Genomic DNA, 18,873 nt, shown 5'->3' with positions numbered 1-18,873 from the left:
CGTAGAATGCCTAAAGCAGCGCCAACTAATATTTTGCACTGAATATTTGACCCTTGTTTTATGAGTATAAACTCAGATGCATATTCACAGCTGCTTTTTCAAAGAACTTTTCAGCTCTGAGCAGTGGAAAACATGATACTTTCTTATCTACCACACTGATCTGTGATATTTAGCATGCAGGCAGTGTAAAAGGCTTTAATCACTTTTGGCCATCAGATGTTTAGCAGTTTTATGATAATGAGCACCCTGATTTAACACTAATGCAACTGCAATTTAACCAAAGTGCGCTTTTTGTCAGAAAACTTTCACAAGTTAGATGGCCCAATGCAATTTAAGCAGTGTGATCCACGTTTTACAGGTAATTGAACTAATTTACCCACATTGAACTAAGCAAAATCTAATTTGCAGAAAGGATGTCTAATGGTAAACGTTATGTGGTCAAACCCTTTCAAGTGTCTGCTCTCACAGATTAGAGCATAGTTGTGTGTGTAGCCAGTGAAATAACTTAAGTCACATTTATTTTGCAGTGTTTCAGACCTTTATTCCCAAATCTCAGATGACGAGTTGGATGCCATTATCTCTAACATTCAAAGACATCACCCAAACATGGGATACAAGATGATACATGGGCATCTGAAATCACAAGGAATACGAGTCCCAGGTATGTTGTATTTATTATTCAGTAGCTATTTTTGTGAGTTTAAGATTTTGCCATCAGGAAACTAGATGTAGAATTTACTCTAAAAAATGTATTACCCGTATAGTTGCCAGAGTGCAAAAATCAGTGTGCAGAGTTGATCCAGAAGGGGTTGTGATGAGAACTTTGAGGCTGCATACATTAAGACGCCGTCCGTATTCTGTTCCTGGACCTAATTGTGTGTGGCACATACTGTAGATGGCAACCACAAGCTGATCAGGTAAGCTGCAGCGGTCATAAATACACTTCTAATAGGGAAATATTAACCTTTCAGTTTTCTAAATCAGTTATCAATAGGCTTAAGTACCGTATAGTGATATGCTGTAATGAATCCAAATTTATAGTCAGCATGCACTTACTGTAGTTGATTTCAGGTCATTATATATTGCTTTTATCATGCTTAGTACACATCAGTCTGCTGAATCTGCTAGTGTTTATCCTGAAAATATTTTCCTCGTCCAGGTGGAGGTTTGTTGTTCATGGGGGATTAGATGGTTTTAGTCGGCTTCTTGTATACCTAACAGTGTAAGCTAATAACTGTGCTGACACAGTCCTGAATAGTTTTCTTTCTGCAGTGAAACAATTTGGCTTACCATCTAGAGTTTGATCAGACAAGGGTGGAGAACTTGTTGGTGTAGCAGAACTCATGGTTCAGAGAAGAGGAGTCAATAGGAATTTACACATCGCAGGTAGAAGCGTACACAACCAAAGGTATATATATAATTTTGGATATTCTGAATGATATTGTTATTGTGCTATAAGGATAGCTTGAATAGTCCAAAGGTCTTCTACAGTTGCAGCTGGCCAGAGTTAAAGAACTGGAGCTCTTGCTCCAAATCTGTCGGCCCAAAAATGAGAGACTGACTTCTACATCTTAAGTCTCTCATTTTATCCAATAACAGTCCTCCACAGGATATTACAGAGAGTGCCTGTCTGCTGAAGTGGTCTAAATTTCATAAGTTTGGACTTTAATTCAGAATATCTCAATTTTTTTTCACCCAACAGAATTGAGAGGATGTGGAGAGATGTGTGAGCATGTACTTGACCTTTTCCACTCCATATTTTTCACATTGCCAGACAGTGAGCTTCATTTGTTCTCACTGCACTGGAATTTCCTTCCATTAATAAAAAGGAACCTTAATTCCTTCCAGAATGCCTGGAACCACCACGGCCTGCAAAGTGAAGGAAACCAAACTCCTTTACAGCTGTGGATGGGACGCTTGGCACAAGATCTAGATGACCCCACGGAGGTACTGATTGTAGTTTGCATTATACTGAAATTTTCTGTACAATAACACATTCATGGAATCTAACAAAAGAATCTGGATTCTGGGATGAAATTTGATATTGTTCCCATTTCTGGGGACCACTATAACCAGGAGATACTGCCATAATCAGTTTTCAACAAACTTCAGAATAAAAACAATGAGTAACCAGTTGGGAGTTTATACTTGTGGAAAAAATATTAATACCCATACTGACTGTATTTAACATCAGTGTTCTGTATGTTCAGGTTGACGGAGATGACTGTGTTGGACCTCATAGCCACCATAGCAGTGTATCTGTGCCTCGTGATCTCACTGATGCAGAAGCTGCCTCATTGCCTGCTTCAGCAGAGAGGTGTGACGATGCAGTGGCCAATTATGTAGAAAATGTGCAACTTATAAGAATCATATTCAACTGATTAGGGTGACAGTTTTTTGACTTTTCATTTTTTAAACCCTCCCCCCCATGTATTGTTCTTATTTCATATGACTGAATTAAGTTACCAAGCCTGTATATTGTCCTAGCAAGAGAACAAAGAGTGATTTGTGAAGAATAAACACACTGAGATAAAACTGTGTCCAAAGAATATTTTATCCTAATTTTAAGGTTCAGTAGTAACAAGGAATTGCATAGTACAGCTAACCATTCCAAAGTTATACAACTGTCCTGTAAATGAAACACAAATCAACATGAAGAACAAATGTGTGGATAAGTAACATTTCAATGATCAGACAAGGCCAAAAGCAGATTAAACCCTGCTAACTGAAGCTTCAAGTGAGGTCGCAAAGTCTGACGAGTTCTGGAGGTGTGCTGGTATCCTCAGTTTTTCGAAACATGGCTGATGTTATACAGGTACCAGTTGATAGCTCAACATTAAGCTCCTTTGGCAGGATCTCCCATCCCAACCAGAATTTACGGAGTTCAGCCAACTCTCTTGATGTTGCTGCAAAATATGTGAAGTGTAAGAGATGATTTTTTTCAGGAGGTAGTACCTTCCTTGACACAGAGCAAAATATATAAACATATCATTTTCAATGAACATTCTCAAGATACCTGCAACCCGGCACTTGGTTTCCACACAGAACTCTTCATCATCGTCATCGCTACAAGCATCGGTCAGCCAGTTAATTCTCTCTAGAATCCTGTTTAAAGAGAATATTCACACAACTGAAAATCACAAACTGCCAAGTTGAGTATTTCGCTTGTCGCCAAACCCAGTTAATATGCCTATTCTGAAAGATTTAAATCATCCTCAAAAACTGCTACCTGAAAGAAGTTATAAATGGTGCAAAAACTACAACTTAAAGATGGGTTACCGCTGGTGTGTAGTCCAGTGGTTCTCAAAGTGTATGGCGGGGCACAAAGATGTGGAAAAAAAAGAAAATGAAGGAAAAATATCAAAAATACATCTATTGAAAGCAAAACAAATGAACTTAAACTACATTCTGATGCTAGAAAAATAAATATAGAGTTAGATAAATGTCTATAAAAGTTAAGTAGGTATAATAAAATATGCATCTATGATATATCATTAATTAAAAAAGAACAAACTGGTATTAGTGGGCTCCTTTCAAAAAAAAAACTTAGTGGGACGCGATTAAAACTGTTATGAAAACTCGGGTTGCAAATACTTAAAGGTTGAGAAACGCTGGTGTAGTCCATGTCTTTTGCCCTGGGGAACATCAGGGGAACCACATCTGCCGTAGCGGTCAGCAGGGGCCAAAGCATACTTTCCTTAAGGCCATGTCTACTGTTTTACCTGCCGTGTGGTCCTTCTTACAACCTGCAAAAGCAACTTTAATAAAACGTATGAAATCAATAGTACATTTTAAGCAACATTAAAAAGTGGATTGAGGGGGGGAGAGGAAAAGTGAAGGGTCACTCAAGGGAGCGTCAAATTCACAATAATGAGAAGGAGTCTGCTGAGCTAACACTCTCTAGAGAGCAGAAAATGGCATTGTTTGTTTGACTTTTATAAGTAAGTCGTGTTGCTATGAATCACAAACTGGCTATGTAACATATACATCAATTTCAACCTTGCGTATGTTTTTAAAGTTATAGCATGTAGCACCATTTTATTGTGTAGCCACCTCCTGTTAGTTGTGGATACCACTGGCAGATCCCACGACAGTGCAAGGTGTGATATTGTGTCCTCCTGGTCTGCTCTGTAAGTGCTGTATCTCCTTGCAGCTAGATTAAATTAAAAAAATACATCACCAATAACCATTCCCTGTAACATTCAGTTATTCAAATGAAGAGAAAAAGACAATGTATCAATGCTTTTTGAGTAAATGCAAAAATAAATGTTTGAGTTTTAGCACATACTAGTTGTATTGTGGCTCTGTAGTCGAGGTCTGCACAATCTTCAGTTACCACAGTTGCCAACTCTGGTTGACCTCCAAGTAATGTAGAACATGTATGATAGCAGGACTCAGTCCAACCAGACGAGGTCCATCCTGCAAGAATGAGGGGCCCAATATTCTTCCAGCTGCTCTCAACGAGACCCTCAGAAGTGCTTGGGATCAGGTGGTCATGTTCTCCTTCAAAACAATAATGTCCGTGCTACGTTTCCTGATGAAGAACAAGCACAGCAGTTTAAAATCATCCACGTTACGATGAAACAAATAACCAGGAAATAGAGAAAAAACAAAATGTGTCACACTCACCGATATTCATATTGAAACCAAACTGAACCTTTCCCAGCAGTGTGCTAAAAAAGTGTCGGACCACATCCTCTCCTACAGCTGCGTCTCCTAAGTTAATGACATCAATGTTATCACTCGCACAATAGGATAGAAAAACACAAGATGTTCTCTCAAATGTGTTCACCGTACGATGTACTGATTACCTTCCAGGGTACAGGTAACTGGGGAGGCCCAATTTTGCTTTCTTTTATAAAAGTAAAGAAGAGATTTTTCACGATCTTCCTCGCTAACAGTTATATCCATATTCAGAACAAGTGGTCTTTCATGTTCATTATATTTCAGCAAAGCCATTTTAAAATCCTTTGCTACTTGCTGTGGACCACTTCGGTTTTTCCAATCTGTGCATACGTCATTCTTTGCACAAATTTTTATATAATGCCTCCTAAGACAAACACCTTGGTAAAACTCAGCCCAAGAACATCTGCAGTCATTAGTTCCCGTATCTATGAGACTAACCCATTTTCTCCTTCAAATCATGTCCAGTAATGTCAGGGTAAGGTTCTACACGGTTCACGGTACTTGCTGAGGAAGATGGTCTGACTTCAGTTGCTGTGTAGGTGAGAGTTGAGAATGGTTGGCTCTGCTACCACTGGCTCATCACTGCCCATACACGCCTGATCAGGTCTCCTAAACAGCAAATTTTACATCATGAACATTAATCTAGTTTCAAACAACCTTTTAACAATTTTAGGTTAATACATGGAAGCACGGTATATAAAAAAGAGAATGAGCTGACATACCCTTTACAATTATGCCTGTGGTCTTTGATGAGGGTGAAGGGGAATGCTTGTTAACACGTTATACATGAAACCGGGGGTCCAGGTGCATTTTGAGGATTAACAACCAAAAAAAAAAAAAAAAAAAAGCACAATTTTGTGATACACGGATAACATCCCATGTTCCAAAGTAATAGGATCCAAATATATGAGCTTTTTATGTACCGGTATTTGAATTTTAAAAATGTGAAAGTTCCTAATTGATCAGATTAGAGTACACGACATACAGAGAGATGTCCTTTGCTTATTATTTTCAAGTTATCTAAAAGTTTTCCAAGGCGAGAATTTGTAATTTTTTCATTTTAAAAAGTGCTTCACAAATTCTTTATTGCATGAGGTCCAGAGTGCTAAAATGAAACTGACAGCACTAACAGGTAGACTTCTTTGCAGAGGACGAATATAAATTGCTGCTTGTCCAATCCTGGTCTCTGATGCTTTTAAATTCTTTACTGCATATCCCTCATTCGGACAGGGAATAAGTTCCAAATTTCTGCACCGTGTTGTTCCTACAATTTTTAGGACCTCAAATCCTCCAGCATCTGTAATCTTGGGGAAGACCTCGATGAGCTTTTTGTTATGGACTTCTGGGTCAGCTTCATTTCCTGTGCAACAAGCAACATAACATAAGAAAGGCTAAATATAAAAAGGTCCAAAGTTCTGCTCTAACCCTGGCACTATCACATTTGCTTTGTTGCTCCATCTTTAACCAACTGTACCCGATGCCACTCAATTTGATGATAGTTGAACAAAAAGATCAAATGTTTGTTGGTTATTCCTTGTGCAGGCAGGGTAATAATTTGTAATGTGAACAGTATGGGTGAAGTATGGGTGTGCTTCATCATCTACTTATCCTGTGCTTGAGACCTAAAAAGAGGTCCAGCAACCAATCAGGTGCAGAGAAATGGAAGAATGCGAGAAGACTGACTTTCCAGTTTGAATTACATATCACACATTTTACTTACCCGTGTCATTTCACATTAATGATCTTTTCACACAGCTGACATTATTCTGCAAAACCAAAATTATTTCTCTACTTCCATACTTTACATTACGTCATCTGGGCTACTTATTTGTGGTCTAATAATATTACATACCCGTGAAGGAGATCCAATTTTCTCCAAGTCCAGAGGCAGCAAGGCTCACTGACAAATACACTTGATATTTTTGATTAGGGTTAGAACAATTAGAACAATTAGAACAATCTAGACGAGAACAGGCCATTCAGCCCAACAAAGCTCGCCAGTCCTATTCACTTGCTTCCTCCAAGAAAACATCAAGTCGAGTTTTGAAAGTCCCTAACGTCTTACTGTCTACCACACTACTTGGTAACTTATTCCAAGTGTCTATCGTTCTTTGTGTAAAGAAAAACTTCCTAATGTTTGTGCGAAATTTACCCTTAACAAGTTTCCAACTGTGTCCCCGTGTTCTTGATGAGCTCATTTTAAAATACAAGTCTCGATCCACTGTACTAATTCCCTTCATAATTTTAAACACTTCAATCATGTCACCTCTTAATCTTCTTTTGCTTAAACTGTAAAGGCCCAGCTCTTTTAATCTTTCCTCATAATTCAACCCCTGTAGACCTGGAATCAGCCTAGTCGCTCTTCTCTGGACCTTTTCTAGTGCTGCTATGTCCTTTTTGTAGCCTGGAGACCAAAACTGCACACAGTACTCAAGATGAGGCCTCACCAGTGCATTATAAAGGTTGAGCATAACCTCCTTGGACTTGTACTCCACAGATCGTGCTATATAACCTAACATTCTGTTAGCCTTCTTAATGGCTTCTGAACACTGTTTGAAGTTGATAGCTTGGAGTCCACTATGACTCCTAAATCCTTCTCATAAGGTGTACTCTCGATTTTTCGACCGCCCATTGTGTATTCAAACCTAATATTTTTACTTCCTATGTGTAATACTTTACATTTACTGACATTAAATTTCATCTGCCACAAATCTGCCCAAGCCTGTATGCTATCCAAGTCCTTCTGTAATGATATAACGGATTCCAAATTATCTGCTAATCCACCTATCTTGGTATCATCTGCAAACTTAACCAGCTTGTTACTTATATTCCTATCTAAATCATTTATATATATTAAAAATAGCAGCGGCCCTAGCACTGACCCCTGTGGAACACCACTCTTAACATCAGCCAGTTCTGATGAGGTTCCTCGCACCATCACCCTCTGCTTCCTGTGTCTGAGCCAATTCTGCACCCATCTAAAAACATCACCCTGAATTCCCACTTCTTTTAACTTGATGCCCAACCTCTCATGTGGCACCTTATCAAATGCTTTCTGAAAGTCCAGATAAATAATATCATAAGCTCCACTTTGATCGTATCCTTTTGTTGCCTCCTCATAGAATTCCAACATGTTAGTAAAACACGACCTCCCCTTCTGAACCCATGCTGACTGTTCAGAATAACTCCTGTCCTTGTCATGTGTTGCTCAATCTTATCCTTAATAATTCCTTCCATTAATTTTCCTGTGATGCTTGTTAAGCTTACTGGCCTATAGTTGCTTGGATCTGCCCTGTCACCCTTTTTATATAATGGGATGATATTTGCCATTTTCCAGTCCTTTGGAATCTCTCCAGTGCACAGTGACTTCCTAAAAATACGTGTCAAGGGTTTATATATGTACTCACTAGCCTCCTTAAGAACACGAGGATAAATATTATCTGGGCCTGGTGATTTGTTTGATTTCATCTTATTTAATCTGAGCAGCACTTCTCCCTCTACAATTTCCAAATCCCTCAGTACCTCCTTAGTAGTTGTGTTTACCTCTGGCAGGTTATCCACTTGCTCACTTGTAAACACCTCAGAAAAATGTAAGTTTAGGGCATCTGCTATTTCATTGTCTGTATCTTTTAATTCCCTTTACTATTCCTGATGAACTTGACCTCCTCCTTAACTGTTCTTTTACTACTAAAATACTGAAAGAATCTCTTGGGGTCTTCTTTCGCCTTATCTGCTATATTCCTCTCCAACTGTCTTTTAGCCTCTCTGATATCCTTCTTAATGGTTGCCCTCATGTTCTCATACGCTACGGTTCTCTTTGCAGTCATTAGTCTTATATACCTTATACAGCAGTTTTTTCCTTTGCAACTTCTTTTTTAAATCTTTATTAATCCATCGTGGAGATTTTTTAGTTTCCTATTACTTCCAAATTTAGGTATGTATCTGTCCTGCATTACATGTAAAACATTTTTAAACCTGTTCCACTGCTCCTCGACTGTCTCCACATTTAAAAGCTTATCCCAGTCTATCCTACTTAGACTTTGTCGCATCTGCTCAAAATTAGCCCTACTAAAGTTCAACTTAACAATTTTAGTCTTTGCATCTGTACTCTTACAAAATACTGAGAATTGTATTACATTATGGTCACTTGACCCTAGTGGTTCAATCACCTCTACACCCTCAATTCTATCCTGATTATTACAGAATACTAAATCCAGATAGGCTTCACCCCTTGTTGGTGCTTTAACATGCTGTGTTAAAAACAGTCGCGATTACTTCTAAAACTCCTGCTCTTGTGCTCCTCCATCTGTAAGGTTATCCCAGTTAATATTTGGATAATTAAAGTCCCCCATGACTATAATATCCCCCTGTAAACTTGCCTTTTGATATTACTAAAAAGATGTGTGTTGAAATTACTGTCTGAATTGGGTGGTCTATAACACACTCCTAAAATGAGACCTTTTTCCCTAATATTTTCCAGGCGAAGCCACATGTCCTCACTAAGATGGGGCTCATCATCCAACTGAAGATGACTTACATTTAATTCCTGTTTGGCATAAACAGCAACCCCACCTCCTTTTCTGTTCTGTCTATCCTTCCTAAAAAATGTGTATCCCTCTATGTTACACTCATCCCCATCTTTGTTATTTAGCCAGGTTTCCGTTATTGCTATAATATCATAATTGTGCTCAGCTACATACAACTCCAACTCACTTACCTTATTTTTGATACTTCTAGCATTAAGGCAAGCTATTTTTAATGTGTTAATCCTTCTATCTTTACGTGTTTGCTTAAAATTTACATTACTATGCATTTTTATTTCTACACCATTGTTTGTTCTTCCATGTATAGATCTAAATCTGGCCTGTCCTAAACTCCCTGCCCCCCCATTCCCTAGTTTAAACAATCCTCGACTAGCCTACACATACGCCTCCCCAATACATTGGTGCCCCTCCGGTTCAGATGTAACCCGTCACGGCGGAACAGGTCCCATCTGTTCCAAAAGGAGTCCCAATGCCAATGGTAGAAGTCTGGTCACTTAGACAATAGAAATTATGTGTGTACATTATGGGATGTACTTGGCTTGGAGAGGGCACCCTTCTGGTAGACCTAAACTGCCTCCTTGGGTTGTTTGAGCCCCCATATGAGGTTAATAGCCGTGCTACCTGTGCTGTTAATTAAAAGAAGAAACACATTTCATTTTTGACATGCAGCAATATAGTTGTTTACAAGATAAAATTGAATGTGGTCAATAAATGTGCTCATCACTGTATTTCTTTCACTGCAACACTGAGAGCCCAGTGAAATGTAGAGGAGAATCGTCCATTCTGGAATGTGGGCACCGTGTTTGGAGGATTGTTCAGGAAAGCTAGAAGTAGCAACATACTACAAATAACAGATGGACAAAGGATGAGAAGAGAAGGGTAAAACTGAATCAGGATACCAGGAAACACTATACATAAAAATATACTCACTAAACTGCAAGGAGCCACAGGCCTGAGAAAGAGAGAGCAGAAATAAATATTTAAAACCTAATTTAAACAGTAATCATGGGGGGTGGTGAAAGGCAAAGAAAGGTGTTGTTTAATTATGAAAAAAGGGAATGAAAATAAATCAAATTTTTATATATAAAAAGTGGTAGAAAAAGCAGAAAAAAGCAAAGGTAGTTAACTAACAATTACATAGAATAAAAATGATACAGTAAAATCTAGTCCTGACTTATCTGCGGGAGGACTTATCCACGAGTATATACGGTAATAACATTTTATTTACTCTTATTTGAAAGAAATCATTTAGGATACATTCAGTTACAGGACAGAAAGCAACAACTGTAAAAAGAATTGTAAAGATGATTGTCTCATAAACATTCAATTTCTTTACTAATTAGGGCTTAATTTTAAACGTTGCATTTTTCGTTATAAGTCTTTGCATTACTTAAGGAGTGCCTTGTTGTCCCGAACAAGTAAAACTGTGAAATATCCAGAATGGTCAAACATTAGCTGCCAACTCTCTTTCTCTGGAAATAAAGACATTTGGGTTGAAAAATGAGGACTTCTGAGGAGGCCTTTCTCAGTGATGTCATAATACGTCTTTATACTGTCTTATGGGTTTTTAAAATGATATAAACCTTTAGAAGCAGTTTATCACTTGTTATGGGTGGCTGGGGGCCCTGCCTTGGAAGGACCAGGGGAACAAATGTAGAGTGAGCATCACCTCCCCAGAATGCTAGATGTTAGCCCCTCTGGATGGCAGCGATACCTCAGTCCCTTGCAGGGCTTCATGGGAATTGGAGTTCGCTACAGCCCTGTTGGGATCCGGGGGGCCGCCAGGATGTGCTGCAACTGTCCCTAAGCCCATGTGGGCAGTTCTTCTGCCATACCCGGAAGTGGGTCAACAAGCACCTGGACCACAAGGGACCACAAGGGACCAGCAGACACTACTCTAAGAGCCAGAGTGGTGAGGAGAGGAGAGGAGAGGAGAAGAAAAGAATAATAGAAGGAATGTGATTGGGATTCGTGCTTTGGACTGTGTTGTGCAAACTCATGGGGATGGGGAAGACGTTTTCATACGAGCAAAGAAAAATAAAAAGCCTCTTTGTTTTTGCAAGTGAGCCTCTCGTGTCTGTCTGTGCCGGGTCAAGCACTGGAATAGGGCCATCTATTGTCACACACTATAATTATGATGTGATTATCAAAATCATAGTCTCTGGCAAACTAATAAGCCATAGATGTCAAACTCAGGCCCTCAGTGTAATTATATTTGGCCCTTTGAGAAAATATCAAATGTCTACTAGAGCAGGCCCGCCAGTAGACAGCGCATGAACCGCTAATACTACAAATCCCAGAATGCTCAGCTGGTGCATTGGCGTGTCATTCTTAACCCACAAGCACCCCCTCCTCTGTTGACATTCATTAGCGACCTCATGCTACCAGTCACATTGGGCCACCCCTCTCAAAAATGGCCAAATGAAAGGTGGAAAACAGAATCTTTCTAGAAATGTGGGAAGCAGAATATCTGTTCACAAATGTGAAGGACAGACCTGTTTGTCTTGTGTGTGGAGCCAGTGTAGCTGTAACCAAACAATAACACATAAGAAGACACTATGAAACGAAACACCATGACAAGTACAAGGACCTGGGGCCTCATGTATAACGCCGTGCGTAGAACTCGCACTATAACATGGCGTAAGCACAAAAGCCGAAATGTGCTTACGCACAGAAAAATCCAGATGCAGGAATCTGTACGTACTCCAACTTCCACGTTCTTCCGTTACATAAATCCCGATTAGCGTGAAAACTAACGCTCGTGCACGCGCATTATGTAACGCCCTAAATCCTCCCAGAATTACGCCTGTTTGAATATGCAAATCAATACAAATCGCCCTTAAGCGCAGCCTTCTGTGAAAAGACAATGGGAAAAGCACGGGGGGAAACATGAGAATTTCAGCGAATACCAAGTGGAAGCAAAGGAAAAACATGAAAGTTCACATCCACAAAATCGCACAGTGCCGGAAATAAAAAAGAAGTCACATATCAAAGTTGCCGTGGAAAGCCGAGTTGTAGCCCACCGTCTGAGTGTCATATGAAAGCTTATTAGGGTACAGAGAAAAAAGGCACACGGTGGGGAAAAAGCACGAAATGTCCACTTCAATCTCGACATTTCCACTTTAATCACGTAGTTTATTTTGTCATTAAAGTAGAACATCATAAAATTCATCTTAAAATCGTTTAATTAACCAGTTTCTTAAATCACATCGTAATTAAAGTAGCACGTTAAATACTTTGTTTTGTATTTGATCTTCTATGTGCTCTATGTGTATGAATCACTACTTGCTTCTTAAACCGGCTCTCTTCCTCCAACTGAACACAGAATCAATTACATTCGTGATATTACAGCTCTCTGAATAACTAAAATACTGAGATGTATACGTGATGTCATTTTCATGATGATAGGAGTTAAAGCACGTTATTAAACATGTTTCACTTCGATTAAATAATTTATTGCAGCACTGTTTATCTTTCTGTTTTATATTCAATATATATTGGCGTGGCCGCCCCAAGAGTCCTTGCTTTTCTTTCCCCAAGTAACCGATCGCCATACAATCAGCTCTGTAATAGACTTTAAGCCATCTGTAAGCTTAGCGCCGATTCTTCAAAACGTTTAAAGAACATTGAAATATCTTCGTAGTACATGTTTAATCATTCTATCCTTAACGACACTCCCAGTGAAGAATTATTTAAATGAAGTTAAAGTTTTATCTGTATAATTTAACAAACATATTTTGCTGCATTTCACCTTAAAAATGATATCGTCATCATATGTAAATACGCGCTTTATAAAGTGGCTCAGGTTGTGCGATATTATAACTATAGTGCAAGTTTACAGTGTGGTGATTTGTACTTATAAGTACAAACAGTTCTACAAGGAGCAATTGATTGGCTGCATTTAAAGTTCTTGGGATTAAACTGTTTTGAACCGCGAGGTCCGTACAGGAAAGGCTTTAAAACGTTTTGCAGTGGCAGAGACAGCGTGTCCTTGAAGCTGTATACCGATAATTCTCTTTCCGATCAGCTGCTGCTCTGATTCACACTCAGATACAGTGATATAAATACTCCGAGTGGTGCAGTTAGAGAAATATGGAAAAAGATGATCCGCTGTGGCAACTCCTAACGGGAGGAGCTGAAAGAAGAAGAAGTAGGAGAAGGAGAAGAAGGAGACGTGAGAGTAACAACGCTAAAGCAGTTATGGTATTTGGAATACTATGGCTGTTCCCTGGACCATTATATTGTTACAAGTTAATTACAATCAGATGCATTACACTAATAAACAATATGCGGTTAGTTTCGGTGAATTTATAAAGCCGCGTCAGGAAAATAATGAGTATGCACACAGGAACAGTAACACTGCTTTGACGCTGGATGCAGCCAGTCTGCAAAACCGAGCGGAGAACTTGCGTACGACAAGATATGAGGTACCGTGGAAAAGTGCGTGGCTTTACGCCAAGTGTAGGTTTTATACATCGCGATTTGAACGTGGAAAAGTTCTTACGCAACATTTCTGTGCGTACGCACCGTTTATACATGAGGCCCCTGGACACAGTGCAAAAGCTCCAGAAAGTAGAGGAGATGAAAAGAAGTTTGGTTTTTACAAAGTGAGGCTGCTATAAAGGCTCGTTTTATTGTGGCAGTAGAGACTGCAAAATCAGCCCAGCCCTTTAATGAGGGAGAGTTTGTCAAAAAGTGAATGATCAAAGTTGGCGACGTCGTGTGCCCAGATAAATGGCAAGCATTTTTAAACGTGAGCCTTAGCAGAAACACAGTAACTGATCGTGCCACAAATCTATGTGAACAGCTGATGGAAAAGGGAAAAGATTTTAATGCATTCTCCCTTGCTGTAGATGAGAGCAGCGACATATCTGATACTGCCCTGCTGTCAGTCTTTATCCGAGGAGTGGACTCAAATCTGTGCGTTACGGAGGAACTTTTGTGTTTAAAATCAATGCATGGCACAACCACAGCAAAAGAAATCTTTGAAGAGGTTTCCAAATGTGTAACTCAAATGAGGCTACCTTGGGATAAACTTGTGGGAGTAACGACAGATTGTGCGCCCGCAATGTGCGGTCAAAAGAGTGGATTGGTGGCCAGTATTCAGGAGAAGATGCGGGGGGAGAGAACTGTGCAGGTGAGCTAACTGTTTATCACTGCATCATACATCAGGAATCGTCGTGTGACGATTTTGAGCGCCATAACACGAGTAGTTAACTTTATAAGAGCTAAAGGTTTGAATCACCGCCAGTTGAAGTCTTTTCTGGAGGAGTGTTGTTTGGAATACGCAGACGTGTCGCATCACACAGAGGTGAGATGGTGAAGCAGAGGAAAAGAACTGAGCAGATATTTCGAGCTGTGTGAGGAAATCTGCCAGTTACTAAAAAGCAAATGGAAAGACACAGCAGAGCTCCAGGATAAAGAGTTTCTGTCTAAGCTGCCATTTCTCTGTGACATCACGAGCCATCTCGATGTGCTGAACCTGCAGCTTCAGGGACGGGGCCGTGACATCACAGACGTGTACGCTGCAGTGCGGGCTTTTAAACCAAAATTGTGCCCGTGGGAGACTAAGATGCTGCAAGGAAACCTGGGCCATTTTCTTTGCTGCCAAACCATAAAAACGCAGATCTCTACCGCCGTGTTCCGAAGTGCACAGTTTGCTGATAAACTCGGCTTACTCAGCGCTGAGTTTACCCGGCGATTTGCCGACTTTGATGCCCAGAAATGTAGGTTTGAACTGCTTAGTAATCCGTTTGCAGTTGACGTGGAAAGCACAGCAAGTAACCTCCAAATGGAGCTGATTGAACGCCAGTGTAGCGATTCACTGAAGTCAAAGTACGACGCTGTGGGTGCTGCAGTTTCCACGTTACATCCCTGACACAATGGCAAGGCTCCGTACACAAGCTGCTCAAATGCTCTCGATGTTCGGCAGCACATATCTGTGTGAGCAACTGTTCTCCTTGAAGAAAATGAACAAAACATCACACAGGAGTCGTCTCACTGATGAACACCTTCACTCAATCCTGAGGATTTCCTCAGCTCAGAGCCTGACCCCAAAGAGGCATAAGATTTTTGTTTTAATTTTATTTAAGAAATGAATGCCACAGATGCATCTTTAATTTGACATTTCATTTCACATATGTTTATAGTATTAAGCTTTGCTTGTTCCAGATTCAGTGTTTAAGCAAAACTTAAGTTTGTTTCCATATGAAAAGGTTCATTGTTACATCTGATGAAAAGGAAAGACTTCCTTAATTGTAGACATTTTTTCAATAAATATCAAGGTTGGCCGTGACTTTGTCCAAGTTTTTCATTTTGGCCCACTGTGTGTTTGAGTTTGACACCCCTGTAATAAGCCATTCAATATTCTGAATAGGTCAAGCCTCATAAATAAACAGACTTCATTCCTTCCATTCTTATTGGGATAGCTTAACTGTCATAACTGTGTAACAAACAGGTACACGTGGTAAAATAACTTCTAGCAAAATAAGAATAATTTGACTCTTTTCAATGTAGTGTTATTTACATTAATCAACATTCTTTTATAGTTTTCAACTGAAGCAATGTTTCTCAGTAAATCTTGGATAAATATGACTAGAAATCTTTTCATAGCCTGCTAGTGAAATTGAATCTTGTGAGCATCAGCCCCTAAATTGAGTCTGTTCTGGCCTTTTGAAAACATTGATATTTGCTGTTCATGTGCTCTGTGAACTTACACTTTCTTTTCAGCATAATGGATATTCCTGAATTTAAAGAAATGAAAGAATTATGAAAATATTATTACATTACTTGAAGCAGTGACTTATTACTTGATCATCAGATAACTAAAATGATTTGCATTTAAATGACAGAATATTTTTTTTTCTTTTAATTAACTAAAACTTAGACTCATCTCTCTATCTATATGTTTAATTCACTAAGGGCACGCAAGACAGTAAGCCACGCCCACCAACTCACAGAGCCCCGTCCGCCAACTCTAAGACCATATGATACGCTCGACAGAGCCCCGCCCACCAACTCTAACCCACCTACTGCGTCATGGGATACGCACGACAGAGCCACGCATGCCAACTGTAACCATCCTCCCGCATCCAGTGTCACTCTCGAGGCATGTGCACTGCCTGCTCATGTGCCCGCAAGCAACAACTCACCAAACACAGCCTCGGTCGCTTCGTTTGTGCAAAAGTCTACGTACATCTATGAGCCACGTTGACTCTTCACCGCACGCAAGACAGAGAGCCACGACCACCAACTCACAGAGCTCCGCCCATGGTTTACGCACGAAGAGCCACGAATGCCCACTCTAACCCTCTCCCAGTCAGGGGAATGCACAAGGCCCCGCCCACCAACTCTGACCCTCCACAGGCTGCCAACATCGGTCTCTAGGCATGCGATCTATATTAAGCATCACCAACGAAGACTCACTACACATTAATGAACAGGTGCTGAAACTAATCCCTAACAACGATGTAACTTTTACCAGTGTTGACTCCAACGTCACAGACGATACTGCAGATCAACTTGCATTCCCAGAAGAATTTCTCAACAGTCTTACTTCCACTGGCATGCCTCCACATAAACTCAAAATTAAAATTGGTTCAGTCATCATGCTTTTCAGGAACCTCATGCCAGCAAAAGGTCTCTGTAATGGCACTAGACTTTATGTTACCAGCATTCACCGCAATGTACTGGAGTTTAAGACTATCACGTCTGCTACCTCACAAATTGTCTTTATTCCCCGGATTTCCCTGACCCCATCAGATTCTAATTTGCCTTTTACTTTTACACGCAGACAATTTCCTGTTAGATTGGTGTTTGCAATGACTATTAATAAGGCACAAGGACAAACTTTCAAAAAAATATGCCTGTATCTGCCAAAACCTGTTTTCACTCACGGACAATTGAATGTTGCTCCCTCCAGAGGTCCATCTTTTCATTCACTGATAGTTGTTTTCTCAAACTCTCCCCATTTGGACAAATGTGTTATTCAGGAAGTGTTCACCCATCAATAAATAATTATATGCTGCGTATGCTACGCTGCGGGTTGGCTAGTTATAATTAAAAATCTTGGGAAGAGAGACGAGACGTGACTTTCTCAGAGAGACACTTTCACGTTCCATGAGACAAGACTTTGTGCCAAGAGATTTAACCAGGCTGGGGGATGGAAATAAAAGACAAAGAGTAGATGACAAAGTAGAACGTCGTAAAGAATTCAAAAGTGGGGCGATACACAGGCAGAGCAGGTTAGAGACCGTGAAAGTATGAAAATTCGAAAGTCTCAAGAAATGATAGTAAAGATCACATTAGCGATAAAAAATGGAAATTATTACTCTGTGAAATAACGGAACAGTGAAAAGAGATCGAATATATTGTTCAGATTTAAACTTTTAAGTCAGAGACATGTAGACCGTCTAATTCGTGTTGTCATCAGTAGTGTTTCTTCCCAATGAAGAGGCATATCTGCAAGAATTAGAAGATTTGTTGTTTGGTGAAAGTGAAATCCCATTAAGAGAAAATTTCATGCCCCGCGAGACAAGAGCTTATGCAATGAAATCTGGAAAAGTCCTGAACAAATCTACAACATTTACAACCACGCACACAGTTCAATCACTTCTCATTTGTGTGAATGCTATTGTCAGATGCAGATTTTGTAGCGAGAAAGAAACGATATTCACTCACGGTCAGTTATACGTTGCATTGTCACGATATAATTCCAAACACAGAATTAAAATACAATGAGATATTGATGAAAAGGTAAAAGCGAAAATATGGCCATAGGTGATATGACAGAAGTATGTAGATATTGTTTGACTTTAAACTATAAGTCGGAGACATGTAGATCATCTAATTCATGTTGCCGTCAGGGAGAAGTAGTGTTTCGTCCCAATGAAGAGGCCAATCCACGAGAATTAAAAGTTTTGTTGTTTGATGAAAGTGAAATCCACATACGCGAGAGGCAGAGATACAATGTTGCTGGTGTGTAGTACAGGAAGGGGAGTTGGTGAGCGAAGCCCTCTAGTTCATTTATAATTATAAATCCATTTTGGAACAATGGATGGTAATAACAGTATTCATCCATCCATTCATTATCCAACCCACTATATCCTAACTATAGGGTCACGGTCTAATGGAGCCAATCCCAGCCAACACAGGGTGCAAGGCAGGAAACAAACCCTGGGCAGGGCGCCAGCCCACCACAGGGCACACACACACACACACACACACACTAAGGACAATTTAGGATCACCAATGCACCTAACCTGCACGTCTTTGGACTGTAGGAGGAAACCCACGCAGACACGGGGAGAACATGCAAACTCAACGCAGGGAGAACCATAATAACAGTATTTTCTATTAAAATTTTACAAAGCAGTACTTCCTTGTGCTTAAATATGACGGACTGTACCTGGATGTATGAAATTTCTTGTTTAACCAATCTGCTAAAAGAAGAATCGAAAATAAGATCTCGCATAGAAAACGTGAAACTGTAATTTCAATTTTGAATAAATTCACTTAGTTATGGTGAGTTAGGATCACAAATAATTAAGTTAAGGAACAACATTTATAATGAACTGTCTACTCGCTAAGAAGATAAAACTGAATTCAAAATATGAAGTGAAAAAACCAAGTTGGACAGACGTCG

The 18,873-nt window shown here is 39.8% G+C and overlaps 1 long non-coding RNA gene and 1 pseudogene across 1 annotated transcript; one reads left to right on the top strand and one right to left on the bottom strand.

Annotated features, from left to right (window-relative positions):
- Positions 1-18,873, bottom strand: part of LOC120534718 — a 278,943-nt pseudogene that overhangs the window by 116,496 nt on the left and 143,574 nt on the right.
- On the top strand, positions 880-1,749 carry LOC120533493. Its single transcript, XR_005634515.1, has 3 exons — positions 880-917; positions 1,273-1,408; positions 1,703-1,749. It is a non-coding gene; the product is annotated as an uncharacterized LOC120533493 (long non-coding RNA).

This window comes from Polypterus senegalus, chromosome 8 (genome assembly GCF_016835505.1).
Source record: "Polypterus senegalus isolate Bchr_013 chromosome 8, ASM1683550v1, whole genome shotgun sequence".
In the NCBI taxonomy this organism is placed as follows: Eukaryota; Metazoa; Chordata; class Cladistia; order Polypteriformes; family Polypteridae; genus Polypterus; species Polypterus senegalus.
This window is presented reverse-complemented; position numbering and strand designations above follow the sequence as displayed.